Source organism: Ictidomys tridecemlineatus, unplaced genomic scaffold, assembly GCF_052094955.1.
Source record: "Ictidomys tridecemlineatus isolate mIctTri1 unplaced genomic scaffold, mIctTri1.hap1 Scaffold_40, whole genome shotgun sequence".
Lineage (NCBI taxonomy): Eukaryota > Metazoa > Chordata > Mammalia > Rodentia > Sciuridae > Ictidomys > Ictidomys tridecemlineatus.
In genome coordinates this window covers 516,519-543,872 of record NW_027522604.1, presented here as the reverse complement: position 1 = coordinate 543,872, position 27,354 = coordinate 516,519, and positions in this window count along the sequence as shown.

Here is a 27,354-nt window from a genome sequence, read left to right as displayed (position 1 = left end):
ATGTCTATCAGACTTAGGATAAATGGGTTATGTATCTATCCCCTATTGGTTCTGCTTCTCTGATAGTAAAAGATGACCAATGACGATACAATAACATCAGCAGTGCATATTGATGGAGAATTTATTACAAGCCAGATAGGGTGCTTCACACTCTTCAGCCATTGCTCCGCTCAGTAACTCCTCCACGTAAACGCTGTTACTCTGCCTTTTTCACGGATGAGGAAACCGAAGTATAGAGAGGCTGAGCAATTTGGCATATGGTCAAGCAGCCTCAGGATGGGCCTGGGCCTTATGGATCACAGCACACAGCCTGAGCAGTGGCACAGGACATGACCCCTCGAGCTGTGCGAAGGAGAGGTGGGTGAAGTCGGCTGGCAAAAATCCTTGTAAATAGAACTAAGAACCAAGGACAGAGGATGTCAGAGGAGGAAGGCATTCTGAGATCTGCCAGCTGAGATCTGCTAGTCCCTATGCCCCAGGGCAAACCAAGGTGCTGCAGAGGCATGAAGAAGCAGCAGTAGAAATAGGCTGCTGTGCATGTCACATGGCGAAGGGGCTTTGGATGGAGAAGCTTCACCATGACCCTGCCCTCCTTGAACCAAGGAGGCCCCCGGAGTTCTTACCATGTCCGGAATAGGAACACTCAAATAGGTCCTAAAGGTCTGCCCTCTAAAAGATCCAGGGGTTAAAATGAGATTTGGGGAGGAAACACATTTGACATGTTTCAACTTTTAGCATTTCACAGACAGGAAGTAGTGAGTCTCCACATCTTGTGTATAACAACTCAGTTACCCCAAGGCCAAGGAGATGGCTTTGTGCTTCAGCTCAAGATGTGTGGCTGATTATGCTGATAACAAAGAAAGAATTGTTGCATCTATGCAGATAATGGGAATATTAGTCATGGTCATAATAATAGCAATAATCGCCCTTTCTTATTTTTCTTTTTTGTTCATTGTATTAATCATCCTCAATCTCTTTAAAATGCTTTATAGCTCATAATTTTTTTTACATATTTAAATGTTTAATGGGACATGTTCTTACTATTATTCCCTCTTCAAAGATGTGAGAATTGAGAGCATTAAGGCATAGTCCTAGGTCTCACATCCCAATAGTAGTGTAGCTGGTCTTAACCTTCAGATACACTTGACCTTATTCTCCACTGTTCCATGCTGCCTCCTGCTTCCAATGTGCTACAAGCATGCCTTGGGCAAGGATGACACTCTTCTATTCCCTATGCTCCTTTGCTTTTGCTTTGGGAACAACAGAATATCTAGTCATTTCTCCTTTAGGGATGGGGAACAGCTAGAAGACTGGCCGACTCGAAGGCTGAGAGATGATGAGTTTGTATCAGGAATGGTCAAAATATGGTGATTAATTACACTCAACCCAAGAAGTGGGCATTTATGAGCTGTCAGTCAGAAGAAAATATTTTGAAGTCAAAAATCTGAAAAATGTCACAACTGGTGTTTTGAATTCACAGATAATCTTGGGTGCCTGGTAATACCTTTTATTTTTCATTTAGAGAAAAGAAATACCTGTCTTTGAGAATCATAGTTGCTTAGGAAACATTCATGCCCTGGTTTGGTTTTGAGCTCTGTGGGTGCTATGGGTAGAGTTGTTGGCATGTAGTGCACACAGAGACAAAGGTGCCCTTAGGAACTTACAGTGTAAGAACCATGGGCTCAAGAACTTGACTCCCATGTCTTCCCAGCCCTGTGACCTCTGGCCAATTCATCTCTATGCACCTGTTTTCTGCATCTATAAAATGGAATCAAATCCACAACCTCTCCAAGCTGTTGCAGAGGATTCAGTGAGATAATATACATTCACTAATTGCTCAGAATAGGACTTAGACTAGAGGCGATGTCTTCATCTACTTGTAGCCCTGGAAGCAATTAACGGAAGTGCTTTTCAAAAAGTATGTGTTAATGATGGCTACTTGTGGAAGGAAGGAATAAAAAATGAGGAGAGCCTTTAATTGAAATATTGATCCTGTTACCCTGACATTGACCCTAAAAATCTCTCCAGCCACATTCACACTTTTTTTTTTTTTTTTGCTGGGCAAGAAACATCTATAGTAATGCACAGGCCTGCTAATGAAACTGCCATGTACATAGACCATTTGTTGGTAGGGTTAAATGATAAAATACTTTCACAGCACTTTTCCCAACTTTTTGTTGATGTTATTTCATTTTATTTTCACAATAATGCAATGGATTGCTGATGCTGTCACTCTGGATGCTGCTGCTGCTGCTACCTGTTTGCATTTATTTGGGGAGCGGCTGTGGGCCAGCCTCTGGCTGTGTCTCCTGCATTCTTGGAATCCTCCTGGTGTGATTCACCACCAGCAGTTTATATAGGAGAAAACCAGGGCTACCAGGGTAAAAAAAAAAATAGATTGCCCCAAAGTGAAATAACTAGTAAGTGGCAAAGCCAAGACCCACATCTGGGCCTGCCTGATACCAAAGCTCCTATCATCAAACAAATGTTTTTATTGCATTACATAGGTGAGCAAGCACACTGAGACCAGGGCAGGGCTTGCTCTAGAATTCTTTCTTTTTGGGGGGGATACTAGGGATTGAACTCACTTGACCTCTGAGTCACATCCCCAGTGCTATTTTGTATTTTATTTAGAGACAGGGTCTCACTAAGTTGCTTAGAGCCTCACGCTTGCTGAAGATGGCTTTGAACTCATCATCCTCCTGTCTCAGCCTCTGATTGCTGGGATTATAGGCTTGCACCACTGTGCCCAGCTTAAAATCCCCATCTTGAAGGGGGTAAAATCTGGTTCCAAATCCATGCTCTCTTGCTCCAAATTCCAAGCTGTTTCTACCAGATGACCTGGGCTAGTGATAGTGAAATGAGAAATTGATCGGTTGGCCATCAGTGACTGCTTCTATCTGCCAGGCTTGTGTGAAGGCTTGGATACACTTCAGTTTGATTTGCCCCCAACAATGACAGATATGTTCATAAAAAGGATGCTTGAGGGCTCAGTCTCCAAAACCTTAATGGAAATAACATTAATAGTAGAATTTCATATGATGATGATGATGGCTATTTTCCTCATAATTTTATGTAATTTTTTTTAAAACAGGTAAAACTTAAAAGCATAAACCACAAGTAGCCTTTCATGGAGGTAGTATTTATCCTTCCTATCCAGATGAGGAAACTGAGGCCAAGAGAGTATCAGTGAATGGACCAAAATTAGCTGGCAGAGATTCAGCATATCCATTTTACTTGGCTAACTCCCAGAAGTCCCAGTGTTTGCCGAGCAGGAGTGGCATATCCTGGGTGATTTTATCTTCTCCTCCATGACCCAGCATGGCTTTCTAAGCCTTAAATGAGTGCCTGGATCCCCATGGCTGTGGGGCCTCTAGCTTTCCTCCAGCAAGGACAAGCTCAGCAGTTCACAGTACTGTTCCCCAGATGCTCTGCTGTAGCAGTCAGGTGTACTGTGTGTTGTGAAGACCCTTTGGTTGTAAGAGCCCTGTGTGATCTCACAGTCTTCACCAGTCACTTCTGGGAAGGTGGAGGCAGTGCTGCTGCTCAGGGGGACTGGGCCCATTGGTTGTATGTCTTGGTGGCAGTGCACAGCCTGTTTCAAACACAGTGGATTGAGGTATAGGGAGAGAGGTGTGTGACTAACTCATAGATTTATTTGTCTTATTTTTGGGGTGTGGGGGCATGAGGAGTTGATAATCTGTCCTAAATGCAAAAGTTTGGAAATGCTTGCTAAAAAGTTCATGGTGAAAAATGACATCTACCAGACAATATTAGGTATGCTCTTAGAAAACATTAAATTCCAGCCTCATCCACAGAGGCAAACAGGCGAAGAGCCAGATTCATTTGTTTTAATCAACTACTGTGACCAAAAATCCCGACAGGAAAAATGCAGAGGAGGTGGTCACAATTTCAGAGGTATCAGTGCATAGATGGCCAATTCCATTGCTCTTGGCCCAAGGTGAGGCAGAACTTCATGGTAGAAGGGCATAGCAGAGGAAAACAGCTCAAGTGTGGCACCGGAAAGCATCCAGAGCTCTGCTAACCAGGGATAAAATAATACCCCAAAGGCACACCCCCCAGGGACCCACCTCCTCCAAACACACCCGACCTGCCTGCAGCTACCACCCAGTTAATCCATTCAAGTCGATAATGTATGATTAGATTAAGGCTCTCCTAACCCAACATTTCACCTCTAAACTTTCATGCACTGACTTACACATGAGCTTTGGGGGATACTTCCTATCTAAGCTCTAATCCATTGGTGAAGAATATTCATTAGAGATGAAATTGGCTCATCGTTACTTTGCAGACTTTCATGATCTAGACCATGGTATTCCCCCCACGGGGAGTACACTAGGGCTGAGGCCTGGTTCTAGTTCTTGGCTCTGCCTCTCCCAAGCTGTGTATCTTTTAGTAAGAGACTTGATCCCTCTAGGTTCCTCATTTGTATGATTCGGAAATGAACCAGATCATCTGAAAGACCCGTGAGGACACTGGAATAGTCTTCAATTCCACAACTGTTTACCAGGCACTCACTTTGTCCAGCACTGTACCATGGTAATAAGGAGAGGGCGGGGAGTAGTCGTAGGGGCTGATTTAGTAGCACTACATTGTGCTTCTCTATGTTACAGGGGAAATTTGAAGATCCAGGGTAGGGATGCTTGTGCACTATCCAGGTGTCTCCTTAGGTCTGAGGCTCTCATTTCCTTGTTGAGGAAACAGTCTCACCCATCATTATCAGCCTTATCCAATAGCTAGTTGATGCAGGGGTCCAAAGCATGGCCCTTCCCTTTCATTAGGAACACCCTTGAAGAGCTCCTTCCACTCCAGACCTCTTTAGGAAGAAGCAGAGACTAACTGCTCCCCCTGCCATATCATCTTACCTTGCTCTTTCACAGCTATATCCCACTCCCACCAGAACCACTTGCATGCAAATCTGTCTCAGAGTCTTTCTGGCGGGAACTCACACACTGACATGATATCTCTGGTCCTCCCAAGGTTGCCTGGGTGCAGCTTGGCTGCCAAAATCTTCATGACCACTAGGGCATTTCCATTCAACAGGTGAGTACCACCATTGCAGTGGCTCCCCTAACCCCTGGTTCAGAAAAGCATGACAATGCCTTCGTCCCAGACCACTGAAGTGTTCAGTTCCTACTTTGGGAAAACCCTGGTCAAGTCCAAGGCTCTACGCTCCTTAGGAAACCCTGTGTACTCATTGGTGTGCCTCAGAGCAGAAGGCAACAATGTCAAGAACTTCAGATTCAGATCCCAAGTCTAGTTAGTATTTGCCAGTGAGGGTTTTTGGACATGCCATGTCACCTCTCAGAATTCTTGTCTCTAGATAAAATAAGGGTAATCCTTAACTTTCAGGAATTTTGCTAGACTTAGAAATGATATTGCATACTAAGAGCAGCTGGGCCTTCAAAGCAGATTACTATTACTGGTAATAATAGCATCTAGATAACACTAATTTTACAAAGAAATTGAACATTTGTCAACCTATTTTATGCACAGGTTAAAGTTGGACTGAATGCTGACTCCAGGGGATACTTAATTTTAAATATTCTCTAAAAACAGACGCACACAAACTCACCTACTCTCAAGATCCATCTAATGTCAGAACCATTGGTAGCTTTTCCCTTTAGCTGTTGGCTTCCCCTGTCACCCGGCCCAGTGCTTGGTTTGAGCTGCAAGTATAGAGTGAGGACCAAAGGTGCCTCTAACATGCAGGGAAAATGGTGGCTGGCAGGGAACTCACAGATGGAAGCTCCAGGCTGGGATCAGTGATTTAATAGGGGTTTGTTCTTGGGTAAATCTCTTAATCTCCTAAGCCTCAGTTTCCTCATGCATTTATTCATTTGTTCAATTGACATTGATTGTACACCGATGACTAGTGTGGAGCCTCCTCTACGCAAGAAGGATGCAACAGGTGAGCCAAATCGAGCCAGGTGGGAATGCTGAAACGCCACGGGGCATGCAGATCCAGTGGGAGCTTGAGAGCAGGACCATTCCTCTTCCATCCACACCTGGCTGGGTGCCCAGCACATCAGAAGACCCAAGAAAAACAAATGAGAAATGCAGCTGGATAGCCCAGGCTACACTTAGAGTGGAGGTAGCATTGGAGCTGGGTCTTCATGATGAAGGAGAAGAGGTTAGGGAGAGGCTCTTCCAGGCAGAAGTAAGAGCATGAGCAAGGGCACAGGACCCTAGGGAATCGGCAAGGTCATGTGGGGAAGCATCTGGCAGGAACGGTGACTAGGTCAAGGCGTGCAGAGGCAAAGACACTACCTGTGGGAGGTACGTGATGAGGAGTGGAAGATCACAATGGAGAGCTGCCTGGAGAAGTCTGCTAGGGGGTTCTACTGCATCTCACTGCCTGGATGCCTGTGCATTATGAATTTACCTTATAATTGCTGTTGCCATCACTTCAGATTGATGTTTAATTTTATTGGTCCGTGATCGATCATTAGTAAACAAATACGCACACCGAGGCGAAGCTTGGCTCTGGGTATGGTGTTATTGATGGGTTCATTCATTCATCCAACATATCTTTTCCTCTGATAAATACTAATTGCTGCTCCGGGAGCCTGACCAAGGTAATTTGTGGAGGCATGAGTTTCCCTGGTTCTATTCTCTGGGGACATGCTCTTGATGTTCCGAGCGTGCTCTTCTGGCTTTGGGGGACACTGTTCAAGTGCCTGCAGCACTTCAGGGCCTCATCCTTCAACAACTCCTCCTTTTTCCTTCTCACCCCTGCAGGGGTGGCCCCTCACCCCAAGCTGGTTCAGCAGGGACCGGGGAGACTTCCCCTGGGAGAAGGGGAGGCAGCAGATGGGAAAGGTGATGGCAGAAGGTGTCAGCTGAGGAGAGGGAGGCTGGGCTCTGAGGAACAGATGGGTGACAGGGTGGGAAGGGAAGAGGCAGGTTTTATCAACACAGGAAGGAAGGAAGGAAGTGGAGGTGAGGGGAAGGACAGAGACGAGAGGATTAGAGAGACAAGGAGGTAGAGAGAAGGAACTGGGCATTAGAGCCAAAACTGAAGATAGAGACATTGGGAAAGGAAGAGGGAGTGGGAAGCGAGAAAAATGCAGTAAGATAATCTAGACTCCCTGGAGCAAGTGTCTTGCAGGAATCCTGGGCTCAGGGAACACACAGGAGGAAGGGAGGAGAAGCCAGCCCTGGGGAGTCTCCAAAGTGAGGAGGTGTCGTGTGTCAAAATATTCAGTGGTGATGCATGAATTAGCAGAGATCAATTTGTGTTTAAGAAATCCTGATGGAGCACCCCAAAGCACCAATCAAACCCATCATGCGAATGAGACTGTTCATCCAATTAATACAGATCCAGCACCTGGCTCTGCAGAGCGCAGCGGTGCATGCCACTGGCACCCCGATGGGGGAATGGGGTCCCACGTGTTTGCTGAGTGTGTCTATCTGTGTGTTCAATGACAGTGGAGGAAATTGTCCCCGGGAATGTGCTGCTTAAGGTTCAGTTTAAAGGTCACCACATCCCTGGGTTTTCCATGGTCCTGAGGCATTTAAGGTGTGTCATGCGTCCATCCCCCAGCTCCCTCTAGGCAGCATTCCAATGTCTTCCTCCCACCCTGCTGGTCCCCCCATTAGACCATCCTTGGACCAGGCCATCATGGACACCAGCTCTTTTTTCCATTTGCAATGGCAGCGGGGGTGGGGTGGGGTGGCGGGGAGCTAGTTCTGAGCTCAGGGGACTGAGCTGGGCACAGCCCTGAGCCCTGGAGATGTCATAGGCTGGTCCCTGAGCAGACAAATTACAGCAGTGGCTGCTGGGACTGAGGATCTCAGGTAGGTCCCAGAGTCTCTGTGTCCCTGGAGCTGATGCTTTTCTTCCAGGGTTTGCGTGTTGGTCTCTGCCTACAGCTCCCAGTCCAGCAGGAGTTCTGCCCTGAATCAATCCATGGGACAAACACCTGAACCTGCCACTTACTTCTTTCTGATTTTTCTCTTTGTAGGTGCACTTATTCCCTACACCTCTAGGCCTAGGTGACAGACTCTATTTAACCTGGGAATATATTTGTATACTCATGTTTCCATTCCTTTCCTCTTTATTTCTCTCCCTTCCTCTGCCCACAATTATTTATTGAATGCCACCCACATGTCAGGTACAAGCCAAGCTTACATTCTAGCTGGGGGAGATAGGTAAAAAAATTATAACATAGAAGTTGTGTCTGAGTGCATTCAGCCTACTATGACAAAACACCATAAACCGGATAGTTTTCGAAGAACAGAAGTTTCCCTTTTACTGTTCCAGAGGCTGGGAAATCCAACCAAGATCAAGGTGCCAGCAACCTTCCCGTAGTTGTCTATCTGAATTATGCAAGGAAGTGGGCATCCTGGATTTGATAAGTCCACTCAGCCATCTCGTCTTCACTGTGGAAACAGATCCCATAGACTGAACAGACAGCTCTTGAGGATGAGAAGTCCAAGATCAAGATGCCAGCAGATTCAGTGTCCACGCAGAGTCTGCTTTCTGGTTCATAGAGGCCGTCTTCTCACCATGTTCTTGTGTGGCACAGGGGATGAGGGAGCTCTTTGCGGTCTCTTGTGAGGGTAGTAATCCCCTTCAACCTCTTGAACTCATCACTGTCCAAAGGCCTCCCAATATCACCATAGTAGGAATTGGTTTCAACACATGAATTTGGTGGGGGCAGGGGACATGGCAGGGGACATGAACATGCAGATCATAGCAGAATATATGGTATAAATTTTAAGGAACAGAACAAAGAAACAATCCGGCACAGTGGTGCATGCCTGTAATCCCAGGGGCTCCAGAAGCTGAGGCAGGAGGATCTCAAGTTCAAAGCCAGTCTCAGCAAAAGTGAGGTGCTAAGCAACTCAGTGAGACCCCATCTCTAAAAAAAACATAGAACTGGGGATATGGCTCAGTGGTTGAGTGCCCCTGAGTTCAATCACCAGTACCCGCCCCCCATAAAAAAAATTAAGAAAGAAATAAGGAGGATAAGGAGCTCACTGGGTATATGTGGACAAGCAGAGTGACTACAATAACAGAATTGTTAATGGCTCTGACCCTGTGACCTCCTCAACAGCATCTGACTCTCGGCTCCCAACCAGTGTCTCATTGATCATGATGACTTTGTGGCTAGACCCTTCCAAACTTCTAGACTAGAGCACTCTATCAGCTTGGCTTTGCTGTTCCCAGACCCTGGAGAAGCTCAAAGCAGAATATGCGATGCCCTCTCTGCAGCCTGGACATTGCAAAGGCTCAGATCTGATCCACACAACAACCAAGGCACCTCCAGGAGGGGATGAGTCAGGGTGCGGTCCAAGGCTTTTCTGGTGCCAGAGCTTCTGGGTTTTTCTCCTTGCATCGCTGCCTACCTTGGTGTGTACAGGCTCCCAGTAAAGCTCAGGAGGCCCAAAGAAGAGACACTCAGAATCTCCCACAGAGGAGGTGGGGAGTGACTCCTTCATCACCTTATCCTCTTACACAGGGGCACGGCCCCTAGGAAAGTCATTTCTTCAATCTTCCTTGACAAGTAGAGACATCAAGGGGTAGTTGTTAAGCTTGTACATTTCAGGGACCACTATGCTTACAGTGTCAGGGTTTCCAGGGACATGATCTTGGGAAATCCTGCATTTAGGAGACATCCCAGGAAATTCCTATCATCATGAAAACTCAGAAAACTTTGGAAACAGTAGAATGACAATAGCTGACCTCAAAAACTAACCACTATTTTATCCTACTGATAGATCCATGGAGGTCATTAGGATTATTATTCCCACTGTATGGATAGGGCAAGGGAAGCACAGAGAAGTTTGGAAACTTTCTTGAGGGCATACAGCTTAGTCTGACTCCAGAGCCTGTGTCTGACAGTCATGCCATGTGTTACCTCTCAAAGTAACATCTGTTCTGCCAACTTCATGCCCAGGAAAAAATAAATGGGCAATGACATAAGTGGTAAGATTAAAAGCCCTTTGGGAAAAGGGAATCTGCTGTACACAAGCATTGGCTTAGGGTTCCACCTCATTGGAAAGCCTTGATGTCCATGTGGCCCAGAGGACCACACTTGAAGCTGGCATCCATCATTCCCACCTCTGGTGAGGAAATTAGTTAGTGAAAGATTTTCTTAGGGGAAGGAAGAGAGAAAATGAGGGTCTTCTACATAGTGGTAGGAAGGAGAAGTGTCCATCAGCTAAGAAAATGTGCCACATTATGCAGGAGAGGCTGCTGGGGTTGAACTGGAGCACCTGGCTCTTGTTCTTCACCCAACCAACTGTTTGCATGGCTCTGCTCTCCACTGCTCAAGTTCTTGATTTCTGATCTCATATGACCTGTCTTTCCACCTTGTTTGGACACTTTTTATGATATTTATTTATTTTTTACCATTTGTTTCCATATTTATATCCTTGTGGTGTTCCTCCTCCTACTCACTGAACAGATTTGAAATTCCTTCAGGAATGAGACAAAGTCCTACCCATCTTCTCATACCTCATGGTGCTCAGAACACACCGTGAGCCTTGAAGGTGCATGGGGAAAATTTCATAAATAATGTATAGACAGGTGGCTGGGACACCTGAGTGGGCATCACAGACTGTATGGTCTTTATGAGAGCAGTGCTTCTCAAACTTGAGTGTGCAAAGGAATGGCCAGGCAATGTGGTTAAAATGCAGATCCTGGCTCAGTAGGTATGGAGTGAGGTTTTACTTGGAACCACCCACTGAGTTTCACTGATAATGCTGGTCCAGGGCTGTACTTTGAGTAGCATGACTTGAGATCATCACCTTTATCTTATTCCACCTGCTGCCTCTTGCTGATCTGATATTTCTTTTTTTTTTATTTTTTTAATATTTATTTTTTAGTTCTCGGCGGACACAACATCTTTGTTGGTATGTGGTGCTGAGGATCAAACCCGGGCCGCATGCATGCCAGGGGAGCACGCTACTGCTTGAGCCACATCCCCAGCCCCTGATCTGATATTTCAAAAGAAAATATCTGGCTGCTGGGTTTAAGTCACCTGAGATATTGTCTTCTGTGCTTAAAGTTTGCCAGGTAACTAACATTCTCATATGAACTTGAGCCACATCCCCAGCCCCTGATCTGATATTTCAAAAGAAAATATCTGGCTGCTGGGTTTAAGTCACCTGAGATATTGTCTTCTGTGCTTAAAGTTTGCCAGGTAACTAACATTCTCATATGAACTTTGTGCTTATTAAGAATCCCTAAATATGGTTTGATTCAATCCAATTCAACTCAATTCAATTTGTTGCCATAGGCCGAAGTCCTAATTTGCTTCTTGGTTTTTACCCATTTGTGACAATATCTCCCACATCAGCCACACATGTACTTTTGCCCGTTGAATATTGATTCTCCCACCAACCTACCAACTGTGTACATAACGAAATAAAAACTATTTCCGTGTATTTTTTTTTTCACCTATGCTCTGTCTCTTTGGATTGAAAACAGTTTCCTCCCTGTTAATCGGAGGGGCTGCCTTTCTGTCCTTGCTGATAGATTTGGGGAGCCTGGGCTTGTTCTGCTTCTGTTCTTCTGCTAATGATTCCTTCACGCTGATGCCACCACTGTACACAGATGTTGAATCGGGAAACTTCTAACTGGTTAATCAAGTGCTGAGTCTGTTAAAGCACCTCAGAGACTGACTCTAGTGAAGAACTATCTGTACCTGTACCTGTTGCTGATTATCTCCAACTCTGAGAGCCAGGTGGTACATCATCATTTATGTTCTCTGCCTGCATAGATCCATTTTCTACTCTTTCAAGTCAAAGACAGCATCTGTAGAGCATTTTTTTTTTTGGTACCAAATGGTTACTATGAAACTCTTCCCATGTGTTCCTTCTTTCTAAGCCCTCTCTGTGGAGGAGAAATAGGGGCACATATATAAATAAAACATGATGGCTATGGGGTGTTTTGCTTGATCCCATCCTCACCAAGAGTGAGATTGAGCTCTTTGCCCAGCATGGGCTATAAATTGAACTTTTTAGTTCCGCACATTGCAGAAAGGATTTAAACCATGCCATGCCAATCTATGTATTTATCTATGAATATAATGAAAATATTTGATTATATGAAAATCAAGATAATGGAAATACAGACTTGGCAGAAGATTCCCCAAAGGAGAAATTTAAAGCAAGCATATAATGTAGATTTCTATATGGATATTAAAGGGAAATAAAGAATTTGACTTTGAGATTCCTAGTGGTCAAAGCAGAAGAGGGCAGAAGAGTCAATTGCATGATTAACATTAGAAACTGCTTTCTATCTTCTTCAAGTTCATAGCCCTTTTCTTAGTACGAAGCTCTGTAGGCAGTTTCTCCCATGGACATTCATAAGGAGGATGTGGTTTAGGATAGTAAACAATGTCTTCATGACAACTGCGTAAGACTTGTAAGATCATTTTGTCAGACACTGTCTTCAATGCAGGCCAAGAGCAAACTGTGAATTCCAGAGGCACTCAGGTGAAACAAATGCTCAACTCAGGGTGAGAGAAGGGGAGGCTCCATTAGAATCTCTAAGAGGTCACTTACAGCTTGATACAATATTAAATGCCATTTTTATATTTGTTAAATAAAGCCTCACTTCTGAATCCATGGGGCCTAGAGGTCTTTAGTAGACTGTGTGAGAGCAGTGCTTCTCAAACTTTAGTGTGCCGTTATCGACTCTTCCACTGCTGTTCACTGCTCTTGGCAACCTCCCTTCTCCTTTTGTGTTCTCCATTAGGGTTGGGAGCGACTGGCAAATTCCACAATGGACCCCCATCCCTTTGAAGAGACTCTAGCCATGAACTAGGGTCACGGGCATAACCTCATGTCAAAAGAGGTTGACCAGTTATCCAAAGGTCAAGTGCATAATGACAACAAAAAAGTCTTAACAGGAAGTGTTGCCTTTGGATAACTGGTCAACCTCTTTTGTCCTATCCCTGCATAAGGCAACCCTCTGTTCTCAGCAACGAGAAAATGCCGAAGGAAAGGGGACGTGCCAAGGGCTCAGAGTCAGTCAAGTTCATAGTTAGTCGAGTGTGGAACTCTGGAGGGCTGGTTGGTAATCGCATGTGGAAATCACTGAGTGCTTCACATCTCTGACCATTATTTTTTAAGTGAAAACACCAGGGGTGAAGAGAAGAAAATTTGCATGACTAAATATTAAGCATAAATGCAGTTCCAACTTTAAATGCTTATGAAAAGCCCAGCAGTTACACACAGTGTATGTGCATGTGTGTGTGTGTGTGTGTGTGTGTGTGTGTGTGTGTGTGTGTGTGTGTGGTGGGGAGGGGAGCTTGGCATAAATGTGCCTTTCCACATCCTGGGTGTTCCTAAATAGTGGTGCACTTGCAGATCATGGCAAGAGAACCCCCAATGTGCACCCCCAAGATGTGGCAGTTCTGTGGTTGATGGTTCAGGGACCTAATAATGAATGTTTACTCCTAGAAGAGGAAATAATTGAAATAAGGAAATGAAAGCCCTGGCCAAGGCCAAAACATAAAGAGAGAGAGAGAGAGAGAGAGAGAGAGAGAGAGAGAGAGAGAGAGAGAGAAAGCTTTGGCTTTATATTTATCGCAAGAACAGAAATCTGTTTCCACTGACAGAAAATTCATTTCACCCACAAAACCCATATTTCCCCTACCTGCTTTCCATTTAGACAAGCCCCACAAGATAAATGTGTTCTCCAATTCACCAGCAGTAAGAAAGATAAAGGCTTGGAAACCCCACCAATACATTCTCCTAATTATTGTAACTGGATTTTTTTTTTATTTGGCAAACCATCTATTCAGATTCAACTACAACCCAGGAACTTTTTATTTGAAGATTGCCAGTGCAGGGTGAGAAGGTAGCTCAATTGTGTGATTTCCACTGCCTTAATAGCCTGAAGAGAAGCATTGAAAGAGAAACCAGCATTTATTTGAGAGTGATTTTTGTTAGGAAAGATCTAAAAATACCCACGGCAGCTCTCTGTCCTCTCCCCTTGATGTCAGTTCGAGACCTTTCTCTGTTTAAACAACCAGAACCATGTGTCAGAAGTCGCCTATTATTGCCCTGGTGTCCCCTAAGATCTAAATAAACAAATGAGTCCAGCCACGGTGTCGGGAGACTCCAACTCTGCTGAGCATTGGAAATATATTTACCCATTTAATAACTGTTATTTATCCAGACATTTAATTGTACCACGGTAAACACAAGGGAAACCCTTGGGGGGAGGTAGCTCTCTTGCTGAAATGAAACAGATATTTAAAGCGCTGCTCCTGTAGCCCAGCCTCCTTCCAGAGTGGGTCTCTGGATCTGAGATTGGAGAGCGTTGCCTCATACATGGTAGGGATCCAGCAAGAAGCCTCTACTGACCTACTTGGCATGCTGTTTACCACCAAGTACACCATAGATTGATGAAGGGATGAGTTAATGGATGTGGGAACAAGAACTATGGAAGCAAGAGATGCTCTGAGGTTAGAGTTCATGGAGTATATGGAGATCAAGGTCAATTCTCCATGGAAAGAAGACTTCATCCATGAGCAGAGCTTTGCAGGGCTGGATGAAATGTGGAAGGTGGAGGCTTTAGAAGTCTGCCCATCAGTCTGTGACCACCATAGCTCTGCACCTTTCATTTATGCCTTTCATGGTAGCAGTACCCTAAGAAGAATACTCCTGGGCATCATGGAAACTTCTTGAATCTGTGAGTCCATTTTTCCCTTTCCTAATCATCCTTCCATCTGGTCCTCCACTATCCATCTCCTGTATTGGGGGCTTTGTTTTCAGCTGCATATCAATCTCTCAGGTTGAAGGACATTCACTTGACTTTCCACCCACCTTCTGAGATGTGATTTGCCTTTGGTCTCCACTTTTTATCAGGTCATGAGGGAACCTGGATCCTGGAACCCAGTTGTGAGATGGTTCACTTGGTACAAGCCAGCTTTGTGTCCTGAAATCCCCTCTCACTAGTAGCTAAGATTCCAGGAAACCTATTAGAAGCATCTATAGCTCAAAACCTCTGAAATGATCTGGAAACTACACCGCTTGACCTATTTTTTTTTCCTTCTTCTGATCCATCTTGCTCTGGGCTGATGATTCTGAATTCTTTCAAGGGTCCTCTTATATTTTAAATTCTTTCTCTTTGTCTAATTCCTTCAGACTGATGTTGGCTTTGCCCCAGGAACCTCTGTAGGTGATAGGTCAGTGCTACCATGCTGTTTGATTGACCAAGGTTCTTAGAATCCTGGTTTTCACAAACATCCCAGGTGAAATCCAGAGAAGGGGATATGTTGGATGGTTTCAGGATCTCCTTTTGGAGAATAATGGGACAGTCTCATTTGCCCAACAAAAGTTCCCATTTGCCACTTATGACACCAGCCAGTCTCAAAGATCCTGTCAACTCTTCCAAGGAAACCTTCCCATGGCATCTCAGAAGCTTGGACAGGTCTTACCATCTACCAAGTGTCCATGTTCCTGACTGGCAGATGGGCTAAATGCCTGGTGAGTAAAGGACCTGGCAGCAGCTGAGGACCTGTGATCATGCAAGAGTAGCTTAGCATTACTATAAATACTCTCTGCAGCCAAGTGGGTGGAAGAATGCTGCTTCTGATGGTTCCTCTTCAGGAAGTCAGGGTGATCACAGCACCTGGAACCCCCCAACCCCAGGCCTGCTGTGAAGAAAGCTGCCTTGCTGCTCACCCAGGGCTTCTCACACTTATTTGACCACCAAGTCCATGTTCATCTTATCACATCTACAACTTGCTTGGATCTAGTATTACATGGAACACACTTTGCAAAAATATTGATCTCATCTAGAGTCCTTACTCCATATGAACCCACATGCAAAACACACATGTTTACATGCTTACCAGTCAAGAGAACTACCCTATGGATGCTATTTTCTATTTAATGTTCTCCCTTAGGGGCCACCGTTCTTGCAAACACAGCCCTTATCACCCACTCATTCCCAGAAGGGCCACTTGCAGGGGCTCCCAGGTCCCACTGAACACAGGGAAATGCTCACGCGGATAGGATCAAGAATTCATCATGCAAACCAAAGCTCTGCAAACTTTTTTTCTGTCAAGGGCCAGATGGTGACTATTCCAGGCTGTGCCGGTCACACAGACTCTGTGACAACTACTCAGCCCTGTTGCGGCATGAAAACAGACACAGACAATACTGAAACAAATGAGTGTTGGCTCTGTTCCAACAAGACTTTATTTATGAATACTGACACTGGAAATTTATATAACTCTCACATGCCTCCCAATGCTATTCTTTTTTAAAAAGTTTGTTTTCAACCATTTCCAACTATAAGACAATCTCAGCTGACAAACCAAAGATAGGCGGCCGGCTGGTTGAGCCTGTGGGCCATAGTTCACCAACTCATGCTTTGTGCCATCTAAAGGTTCCTGAAAAGTACATGAGATTTTGTCCCCAGGATCCTACTGTCCGATGTTAAGGAGGCTGCTCCTTAAAGGAAACTGTGATGAATTCTTTAGCGATGCAAATCTCTCAATTCCCAAACCTGGTGTCAAGCACAGGCCTTCTGAATAACTACAACCCTCCTTTGTCATCTATAGGGCCTGTCTGCATAGAAGGCAGGGCTCTCTGGTTTCTCTGGCTCCCAGATGAGCTCTCATGCCAAAGAAGCCTTCTCTTTGGCCATTAGTCTCCCTCTCCAGCTTTCAGGCTGTCAGGAATTTGGCATCTGAGTTGATTCCAATTGGAGGCTCTTTGCCCACAGTTCTGTGCACGAAGTTGCATGTTTTAACCACAGTGACAGCATCTGCAGAGTACCCGACATGCCAGTCTCCTGTTTGCATCCTGTCACTGCTGTGATAAATATCGCATCCCAATCTGAAAACTGATTTGACTTACTGACAAGGCAGCTCCCTCCACCTGAAAGACAAAGCTGGCCATCTTGCCTACACATCTGCTTCGCCATCAGCTCAAAGGCAGAGGGGACCCATAGCTAGCCAAGATGGTGGCAGACAGCATCTCCCCACTGTGTGCCAGGAAAACGTGGACACTCTCCACCTGCCACTCATTCTCTCCACAGGATGCCAGGCACCCAGACTGAGGGGTGCTTTTCCCTGATGTGATTAAGTCAGTGGTTGGGTGGAGAGTGCACGCTGCTTGGGCAAGCTCTCTGGGTCCTGAGCATGGGGTAGGATTTGGAGGCGGCGTCTGAGTAGGTGCAGGCAGTCGAGTACAGTCGTTAGGGGTTTCATTCATAAAGTGGACATTTGACAAACATGTACTGGGATCCTTTTCTGTGTCAAGCCCCAGCTAGGTGCTGCAGATGAAGAGCGGGGTCCACAGCACACCTGCCACTTGGCTGGAGCTTAGCAGGAGAGACAAGGACAAAATTGACCAATTACAACACAAAGACACCTGGAGAATGTGTGGGTGGAGCAGAGGGACTGATCCAGTCCCGCTCTCTCCCTTTCTCTCATCCCCTTCTCGTTCTTTTCCTTTCTCATTGACTCTTCCTTTTCCCTAAACTCACCCAACCTCACTTCTAATCTCTCTCTCCCCCACATCCATTCACTGTAGGGACTGTCTACTATTTTTTTTAATGCTGGAGATGGAACCCAAGGGTGTTTTTCCACTGAGCTACATCCCCAGATCTTTGTATTTTTTTTTTAAATTTTGAGACAGGTTCTCATTAAGTTGCTGAGGCTGGCCTCAAACTTGGAATCCTTCTGCCTCAGCCTCCTGAGCTGCTGGGATTACAAGCATGAACCACCAAGTCCAGTTCCACCCTATACTTTTAAATAAATCTAATTCTATTGTTCCCTTACTCAAACCCTGTGTGTGAATGAGAGGCTTCACACTTAGAACCAGGTCTAAAACCCTTCAAGGGCCTGAGAGCTCAGCAGTCTTCCTCCTACCTCACCACTGCCCTCTATTCTTTCCCTAATGCATACAGGTTTTTTTCCTTCCCTCAATAAAGGTAGGGGGTCTGCATTCAATGGATGCATACAAATACTGACTTTCCTGCTTATTATTAGATGAGCAATTTGAGGGAAAGTTAGTTTACCTCTCAGTGCCTCTGTTTTCTCATCTGCAAGTGAGTATAATGATAATGCCCACCTTATAGGCTTGTTGGGTAGATTAAATGAGCTAATACACACAGAGAGCTTGGAAAGCACCTGGCACAGAGAAAACAATAATGTTAGGCAATGCCATTGTCACCAGCATTCCTAATGCTTTGGCTCGCAATTCTTGCAAGTCTTGTTGATCCAATCTAATTAAGTACTCTTTTTTTATACCCTCCCAGAGTATCCTATATTTTCTTCTTAAATCAATTACAAGTGGTCACTATACAATTATGGGTCTGGCTCTTGGCTTAAAATCGGTCTTCTCTTTACACTAAGTTCCTTGAGGGCTGGCTCCCCATCTGTATCTCTGTGCCTAGAGTCATGTCTGGTAAGAGAGAGACATCTAATTCAAGAATACTGAATGGATAGATGGACGGTTGGATGGGTGGATGGAGCAATGAATGAAAAGGGTGGCTAAGGACATTCTATTAGAAGTGATCCTGAGTTGGAGTTTGAAAAGGTGAACATGGATTTACAGTTGGATGGAGAGACAGGGGTGTCGAGGAGAAGAAATAACAGTGGAAGAAAACAGTTGGAGCTAAGGTAGAGAGAGAAAGGAGTCCCTGGGAACCACTAACAGATCAGTGTTTCTTGGTGGTGGTGGTAGTGGGCATCATCTTCTCTTTCTCTTGCTGTCTCTTTTAAAATAGATTTTATATTTTAGAACAGTTTTACATTCCTGGGAAAATTGAGCAGAAGGCACAGAGGCTCCTCATAACCCTCTGCCTCCACTCATGCCTAGCCTTCCCTTCCATCTTTTATCACACTGGGGAGCTTGTCATAACTGCTGACGCCATGGGCACATCATTATCATTTAGCATCCACAGTTTACACCAGGGCTCACTCTTGGTGTTATATGTTCTATGGGTTTGAACACCTGTAAGATGACATGTACCAACCATTACAGTATATGCTCTGTATTCCACCTATTCATCCCTCCCTGCCCCCTACTCCCAGTCAAACACTGACTCCTCTACTTTCTTTATAGTTATGCCTTTTCCAGAATGTCATACAGTTGAAATTATACAGTAGGTAGCACTGAATAATGTGAACTTAAGTTTCTTCCATGTTTTTTCATGGCTTGGTAACCATTTTTTTTAGTGCTGATTAATATGCCATTGTCTAGATGTAGCATCATTTATTTATCTATTCATCTATGGAAGGACATCTAAATTTTTGGCAATTATGAGCAAAGCTTCTATAAACCCTGGGTGCAGAATTTTGTGGATGTGTTTTCAACTCCTTGGAGTAACTATCAAGGAACATGATTGCTGGTTCATACAGGAAGATTTATATATATATAAAGAAACTGCCAAATTATCTTCCAAACTGGTTGTATCATCTTGCACTCACAGGAACAATGAATGAAAGTTCCTTGTGCTCCACATCTCAGCCAGCATTTGGCATTGTCAGTGTTGTGGATTTTGGCCATTCAAACAGGTGCATAGTGTTATCTCATTTCTGTTTCAATTTGAATTTCTTTGGTGACAGGATGCTGAATGTCATTTCATATGCATATTTGTTTTTCATCTCTATGTCTTCTTTGGTGAAGATCTTGTTAAGATTTTTGGCCCACTTTTTAAAATAAGACTTTGCTTTTTTAGTGTTACATCTTAAGAGTACTTTGCATATCTCAGATAACAGTTCTTCATCAGATATATCTTTTGAAAATATTTTTTCTGACTCTGGCATTTCTTTTATTTTTTTGAACTTACCTTCCCCAAAGCAGAAAATTTTTAATTTTAACAAAGTCCCAGTTTATCAATTTTTTCTTTCATGACCATGATTTTGATACGGTATACAAAAAGTCATTGCCCAATCCTCATTTGTCTAGATTTTCTCACATATTAGTTTGTAGAAATTTTATTGTTTTGTACTAGAAAAACTAGAGATAGTAGGACATACCTCAACATTGAAAAAGCCATATATATATATATATATATATATATATATATATATATATATATATATATATCCAAGGCCAATACCATTTTAAATGGAGAAAATTTGAAAACATTCTAAAAACTGGACCAAGACAAGGATGTCCTCTTTCACCACTTCTATTCAACATATTCCTTGAAATGGCAAGAGCAATTAGACAGAAGAAAGAAATTAAAGGGATAATAATAAGAAAAGAAAAATTCAAACTACCTCTATTTGCTGATGACATGATTCTTTATTTGGAATACCAAAAACAAAAAAAAAGAACTTCACCAAAAGACTTTCAGAACTCATAAATTAATTCAGTAATGTAGCAGAATATAAAATTAACACACATAAATCAATATCAATTGTGTTCCTATAGATCAGTAATGAATCAACTGAAAGAGAAATTAGGAAACTATCCCATTCACAATAGTCTCAAAAAATATAAAATATTTGAGAATCACTCTAACAAAAGAGGTCAAAGACCTCTGCAATGAAAACTAAAGAAAAATAAAGAAATTGAAGAAGACCTTAGAAGTTGGAAAGATTTCCCATGTTCTTGGATAGGCAGAATTAATATTGTCAAAATGGTCATACTACCAAAAGTGCTACACAGATTGAATGCAATTCCTATTAAAATTTCCATGATATTCTTCATAGAAATAGACAAAGCAGTCATGAAATTCATTTGGAAAAATAAAAGTGCCAGAATAGCCAAAGCAATCCTCAGCAAGAAAAGTGAAGCAGGAGGCATCACAATACCAGACCTTAAATTACACTACAGAGCTATAGTAACAAAAACAGTATAGTGTTGGCACCAAAACAGACTCAAAAACCAATGGTACAGAATAAAGGACAGAGATACAAACCCACATGCATACAGTTACCTCAGACAATGGTTCCATAAACCTGCATTGGAGAAAATATAGCCTCTTGTCCACAAATGATGCTTGGAAAACTAGAAATCCATATGTAGCAAAATGAAATTAGACCCCTATCTCTCACCCTGCACAAAAACTAAACTCAAAGTGGATCAAGAACTTAGGCATTAGATCAGAGATTGTGCACCTACTAGAAGATAAAGTAGACCCAAATCTCCATCATGTCAGCTTAGGGACCAGATTCCTCACTAAGACTACTAAATTGCCAGAAGTAAAATCAATAAAGGGAATGGTATCAGACTAAAAAGCTTCTTCACAGCAAAGAAAACAATCAAGAATGTGAAGAGAGAGCCCTCTGAATGAGAGAAAATCTTTTCCACATGCACCTCAGATAGAGCATTAATCTCCAGGATATATAAAGAACTCAAAAAATTAACACCAAAAACCCAAATAACCCAATCAATAAATGGATTAAAGGAAATGAACAGACACTTCACAGAAAAAGAGATATGATGGGTCAAAAAATTATAGAAAATTGTTCCGCATCTCTAGCAATTAGAGAAAATGAAAATTAAAGCTACACTGATATTTCATCTCACTCCAGTCAGAATGGCAATTATCAAGAGTATAAGTAACAATAAATGTTGGTGAGGATATGGGGAAAAGGTATACTGATACATTGATGGCGGGACTACAAATTGGTGCAACCACTTTTGAAAGCAGTATGGAGATTCCTCAAAAAATTGGAACGGAACTACCATTTGACCCAGCTATCCCACTCCTCAGCATATACCCAAGGGACTTAAAATCATCATACTATAGTGATGCAGCCACATCAATTCACAATAGCTAAGCTATGGAACCAACCTAGGTGCCCTTCAACAGATGAATGGACAAAGAAAATGTGGTATATAGTCACAATGGAGTATTACTCAGCCATAAGGATTTGGCATTTGCTGGTAAATAGATGGAACTGGAGACCATCATGCTAAGTGTAATAAGCCAATCCCCCAAAAAACAAAGGCCAAATGTTCTCCTGATAGATGGATGATAACACACAATGTGGGAGGACAGGGAAGAATAGAAGTAATTTGGATTAGACAAAGGGGAACAAAAATATGTGAGGAGGGATGGGAAGAAGAAAGAAAGTAGAATGAATTAGACATGAGTTTCCTATATTCATAAATTAATTCATGACCAGTGTAACTCCACATCATGGACAACCACAAAAATGGGAAGTTATATTCCATGTATGTATAATGTGTCAGAATACATTCTACTGTCATGTATAACTAAAAAGAACAAAGGAATTTTTTTTTAAAAAAAGGAAGTTTCATAATGTTATGTTTTACATTTAGGCCTGTGAGTTCAATGATTAGAATCTGAATGGTATATGGCCTGCATCTCAATTCATTTTTCTACATATAAATGACCATTTGTTGAAAAGACTATCTTTTCTCAGTTGTATTGCTTCCCACAATGCCTTTGTCAATGATAAGTTGACTATACATATATGTGGTCTATTCCTGGGCTCTCAGTAGATCAATATTTATTGATCTATGTCTATTCTTTTGCCAATACCATATTGTCTTGATTACTATAGCTTCATAATGAATCTTGGAACTGGGTACCATCCATCCTCTGATTCATTCTTCTCTTTCAGTGTTGTGTCGGCTATTCAGGGTCTTTTGTCTTTCCATATAAAGTTTAGAATCCGTTTGCCAATATCTACAAAATAACTTCATGGGATTTTGATTGGGTTTGCATTGAATCATGGATCATCTTGGGAGAGGTCTCTTCTTTATCAGCTCTTGTTTTCTGTGTATGTATCCTTCACCTCTCTGAACCTGTTTCCTCATCTGCAAAATGTGGATGATAGATGATAGTACTTTATACCATTTATTTAATTATTTCCCTCACAGTGTGAATGGCATTAATGAGATTATACATGGGGGGAGTCTTACACCATGCTTTCTGGATATTGTGAATTACTCAGCCAGTATTAGAACCACTCCCTCTGACATCCATCCCCTCCTCTCCTGCCCTCTTTGCTCTTTAATGTACTTCTTCTTGAGATCCCATCTCACTCAGATTCTAAATCCTGTCTTTCCACTTTCATTTTTCAAAATCATTTATTTGTTTTTATTTCTTTTTGAGCCAACATTTCTTGGAACCTCTGCTACCCTCTTGTACTTTGTACAGAGGGGGAAAAATAAAAGCCAGGTTCTCTCCCACTGTAGAATCAATGGCTGGCTCTAGTAGCCAAGCAGTAGGGAGTCCTGAGTTCCCTTCCTTTTCCCATTAGAATTAGGACTGAGAAACTGTCTGAGACAATCTAGGTCCAACTGGCTGCTTCAGCAATACTTTATCCTTTGCATAACTCAATGATCTGCCTCTCAGCCTAGTCCTGATCACCTGAGGGTCCTTAGTTCTTAGACCTCCACGTGGATATTCGAGCCCTTATCTGCACCTGAGCCCAGTCAAGTGTGTGCTTAGAGCTGAATAAACTGGGAAGCCAAGGGCACCCAGGAGATGGTGACCAAGCCTGCACTGGGCAACCCCTCCACTATGAGGCTTCACAGGTGTCTCATGCACACATCGCTGAGTGCCATTACCTAGAACTTACCCTATCATTGAGTGGTGGACGGAGTGTGCCTTTCCTAGGATCACTCTTATAAAGGGAAGAAAGGGTAAGAGGAAATTAACATAAAAGGGCGATAAACATAAGATCTTTTTTTTTCCTGCATCCCCTGTGCACACGGAGCCCAGGAGCTGACATGAATAAGTTATACCCAAATGCCACAGACTGACACCCCGCAGAGGCTTACATAATATAGTAGTAAACCCAGTCTCAAAGCCTAAGGATGACACAATTTACTTTAAGGAAGGAATAACAGCTGCCATCCCATAGTAAGAATTTGGCCTTAGAACTTCTCAGTGCATGAAGCTCTTTGACTTGCTCTTTGGGTTGCTCCTTTCCCATCTGGCACCTGAGCAGACATCACTAATAGATAACAGCAAATACTTCTGCAGAACATGAACTCAGTCTTGAAAACCCTTTTAACAAAGCCAGGACTGATCTCGCAACCCCTGAAGAACTAAGCTCCCTTCTGCTGATCTCACACCTTGGGTGGGAGGCCTGAGTAGGAAGGGACTTTAGATTTATCTTCCTCATGCCCTGACATTAATCTTCTGCTTTTTATTTCTCACAGGTTTACTAAATTTATGCAATTGCAAAAAAAAAAAATCACCTGTAAAATCGAGCTATGAAATATTTTTAATGCTCATTCACGGTTCATTAGGAGTCAGTTCACTGGGGCAAAGGTTTGAGAAAGTTCTTGGCAGTGGGCCAAACAGTCTTAGGCTATTTCTGGCTAGGGGATGTCTTGACGTTTCAGGGAATTTGGAGGAGGCCATCACAGGGAAGGCGCAGTCTATTCTGGTGGTCCCCAAATTTTGCTGCACATTACAACCTCTCAGGTAACTTTCAAAACTGATGCCTTGGTGGTACCCAAGCAGCACTGAGTAATATTAAAATTGAGTGGGTGGGCATCAGGAGGCATCAGGAGTTCTTAAAGTTGCAAGGTGATTCTGATATGTATCCAAGTTTGGAAACACTGGTCTGAACACCATACTGCTTTACAGCTATGTGTCTCCCTTCTCAAAGATGCCTTCAGAATTCATTTCATGCTCACAATAGCTCCATGAGGCCTTTTGAGAAGGTGCCACTAGTCCACAGTACAGATGGGGGAATTTGGCCATAGAGAAGAGAAGTGATTTCTCTAAATTCAAACAATATGGGTTAGCAGTGGAGTCCTGGGATCTTCTCTTACAGGACAGAAAATATTGCTACATTGGTGTTTAGAAAGATGAACATTTTCATATAAAAAAAGATTATTTGGGGTGCACTGAAGGATTAATGTATCACCTCCTTAAAAGTCCCATCTTGGGCTGGGAATGTAGCTCAGTGGTAGAGCACTTGCCTAGCATGCAAGAGATCTTGGGTCTGGTCCCCAGAATGACACACACACACACACACACACAACACATTCCACCTTGGAAGAACAAAACTGCACATACACACACACACACACACACACACACACACTCAGCAATATATCAACTAAAGATATAAAAAAGGGAAGCACAAATCAACGGCATTCCTATCCCACGCTCATGACAGTCCAAGAAGCAGGAGGCCCTCCACACAGGAAGGTTTCCATGGAGGGAAGTGTGTGAAATGCAGGGCTGTATGAAAGGAAATAGATCCCGCATAACACCTTCCTCTCAGGCTGAGCCACAAGGTTCAGTAGCTCACGTAATGAGGTTATTCCAACTTGGAGGCCAATTGGAAAAGCAATTACAGACCATTACAGCCCCATTGCAAAGCTCCTAAGCCCTGACCGCCTCGGTGCCTTTCCTGTGTCCATCATCCCTGCCCCTCTTCAGTTTGCAGGCGGAGCCAGTGAGGGGAGGCAGGGGCCTTGGTTCACGCAGGCTTCATAGGTTCCCAGGAAGGAATATCCAATAGGAGTTTGCCCTGCCTCTCCCATTCAGTGATCATTTGGACAAACAACTCCTAAACAGGATGGATTCACACACACACATCCCTCTTTATGGCAGGCACCGTGTGAAATCCGTGTGCAGACATTGTCTCATTTAACCCATGACCTAATAGTAAGTATTTATTAGTCACTAGCCTGGTGAGTACTACAAGGACCCACCTCCTGAACTTTCCACCATCTTCCAGTAGCACCACCCACAGGGGACCAAGCACTCAGGAGCTCTTTTGGGGGGACGTTTAGATCTAAACCATAATAGTGGCCCTCCTAGAAAGTAGCACAGAACTCAAACACAGGATTCCACACCAAAATGTATCCCAGTACTAATCATCCCAACGTTCTCCTTCCCCCAGATACAAGAACCTCTGCCAGCTTCGAGAATTACTTCTAACCCTTAGATGCCCAGTTTAAGGGTTACTTGCCACCTTTGTGAAACTGCCATTACTTCCTCCCCCAACCCCACTTTGCTCTGTTCCTGCCCCACCCTGAACACACTTCCATTGAAACAGAAAAAAATCCTTTATTGTGTGGTTTAGTTTCTTATCCATGCAGCAGGAAAATATGGTGAAGCATAAAGAGATGTGTTTTGTGCCAAGTGTTTAACGTGATTCCTGCCTCTCCTCTGCCCCCACTGAGCGAGCCCATGGCGGAGGGCAGCTTCTATCAGCTGCTCTTGTCAGGTATGGCTACTGTGTCAACAAGTGGCATGCAATTGAGCCCAACACCGACTTTTAAATTTCATCACAGGCTCTTGAAATCAATAAAACAAGGGTTTTGAAGCAAAGGGCTCTCAGCATGTCAAGAGCCCATGTACAGGTCTTAACAGACCAAGAAGCTCTATCAAGTACATTTTTTCCCCTGCCTATCAATGAGCCAGGGAAGGGGAGATTCAGAGAGAAGAGCCAGAGAACAAGGTGCTGGTGAGCATCTGGGGAAGACAGAGGGAAGGTGGCTCATTTCCATAGCCTGGGAAAGTGAGCAAGATACCCCCGAGTAGGAATGATGGAGCCTGGGCAGAGAGGACCCTTGCAACTCCTGGGGCCCCAAGAAGGTTTAGAACATGAGAAATTCTATGTGCTTTCAAAAGGGATGTGTATATGACTGAGGAAGAGCTCATTGGAGATGTCAAAAGAGATGCAATATGGACAGTCTAATAGGATCATATCCCCATTTCCAGCTTAGGGCAGGTTCTCCTTCCTTAGGAGGCTTCAAAGGTTACTGTGTTCTTCCTTCAGACAGAACCTCTGGCTAGACACAGATTTTCTTGACAGAACTGATGGGATTTCCCAGTGCCTGTGTCAGCCCAGGGCTTTAGCCTCTAGGCTCAGAGGTGGGTGAGGTTTCTAGTGTGCCCTGTCCATCATCTTGCTTCAAATGGGCTTCTAATATTTTAGTCTAGTGGGAAGATCATGACATACTGGTTGGGCAAATGGGATCTGACAGCTTGGTGTGGGGCAGAGAGAGTCTTTACCTTTAAATATACTTACTGTTGGGTTGTGGCTGGTAAGCTTGGGTACTTGAGTGAGGGAAGGAGAGTTCTCAATGCCTGAATCCAGACCTTTTTCTCTTCCCCCAAGGGGCAGAAAAGCAACATGTATCATGGTTCCATTCATTCATCTCAGGAGATTCCAACTTAAAGAAATTTAGCTGAGAAGGTAAGCCTACAACCCCCTGACCCCACCGCACATCAAGTTTTCTCCATGGGAAGCAAAGAAGAAGCTAACTTCCATCATGGCGAAAGTGACATTTTATGCAATGGAGGGTGTGCATGTGTATGTGTGTGTGTAAGAAGAGGATGAAACTTCCAATTTTGGCTTTGAAACCTCAGAGCTCTTAAGCCAGTGTGAGCCAGCAATGCATCATTATAAGCAGCATCTAATTCATTGATTGAATCCCTATAAATGC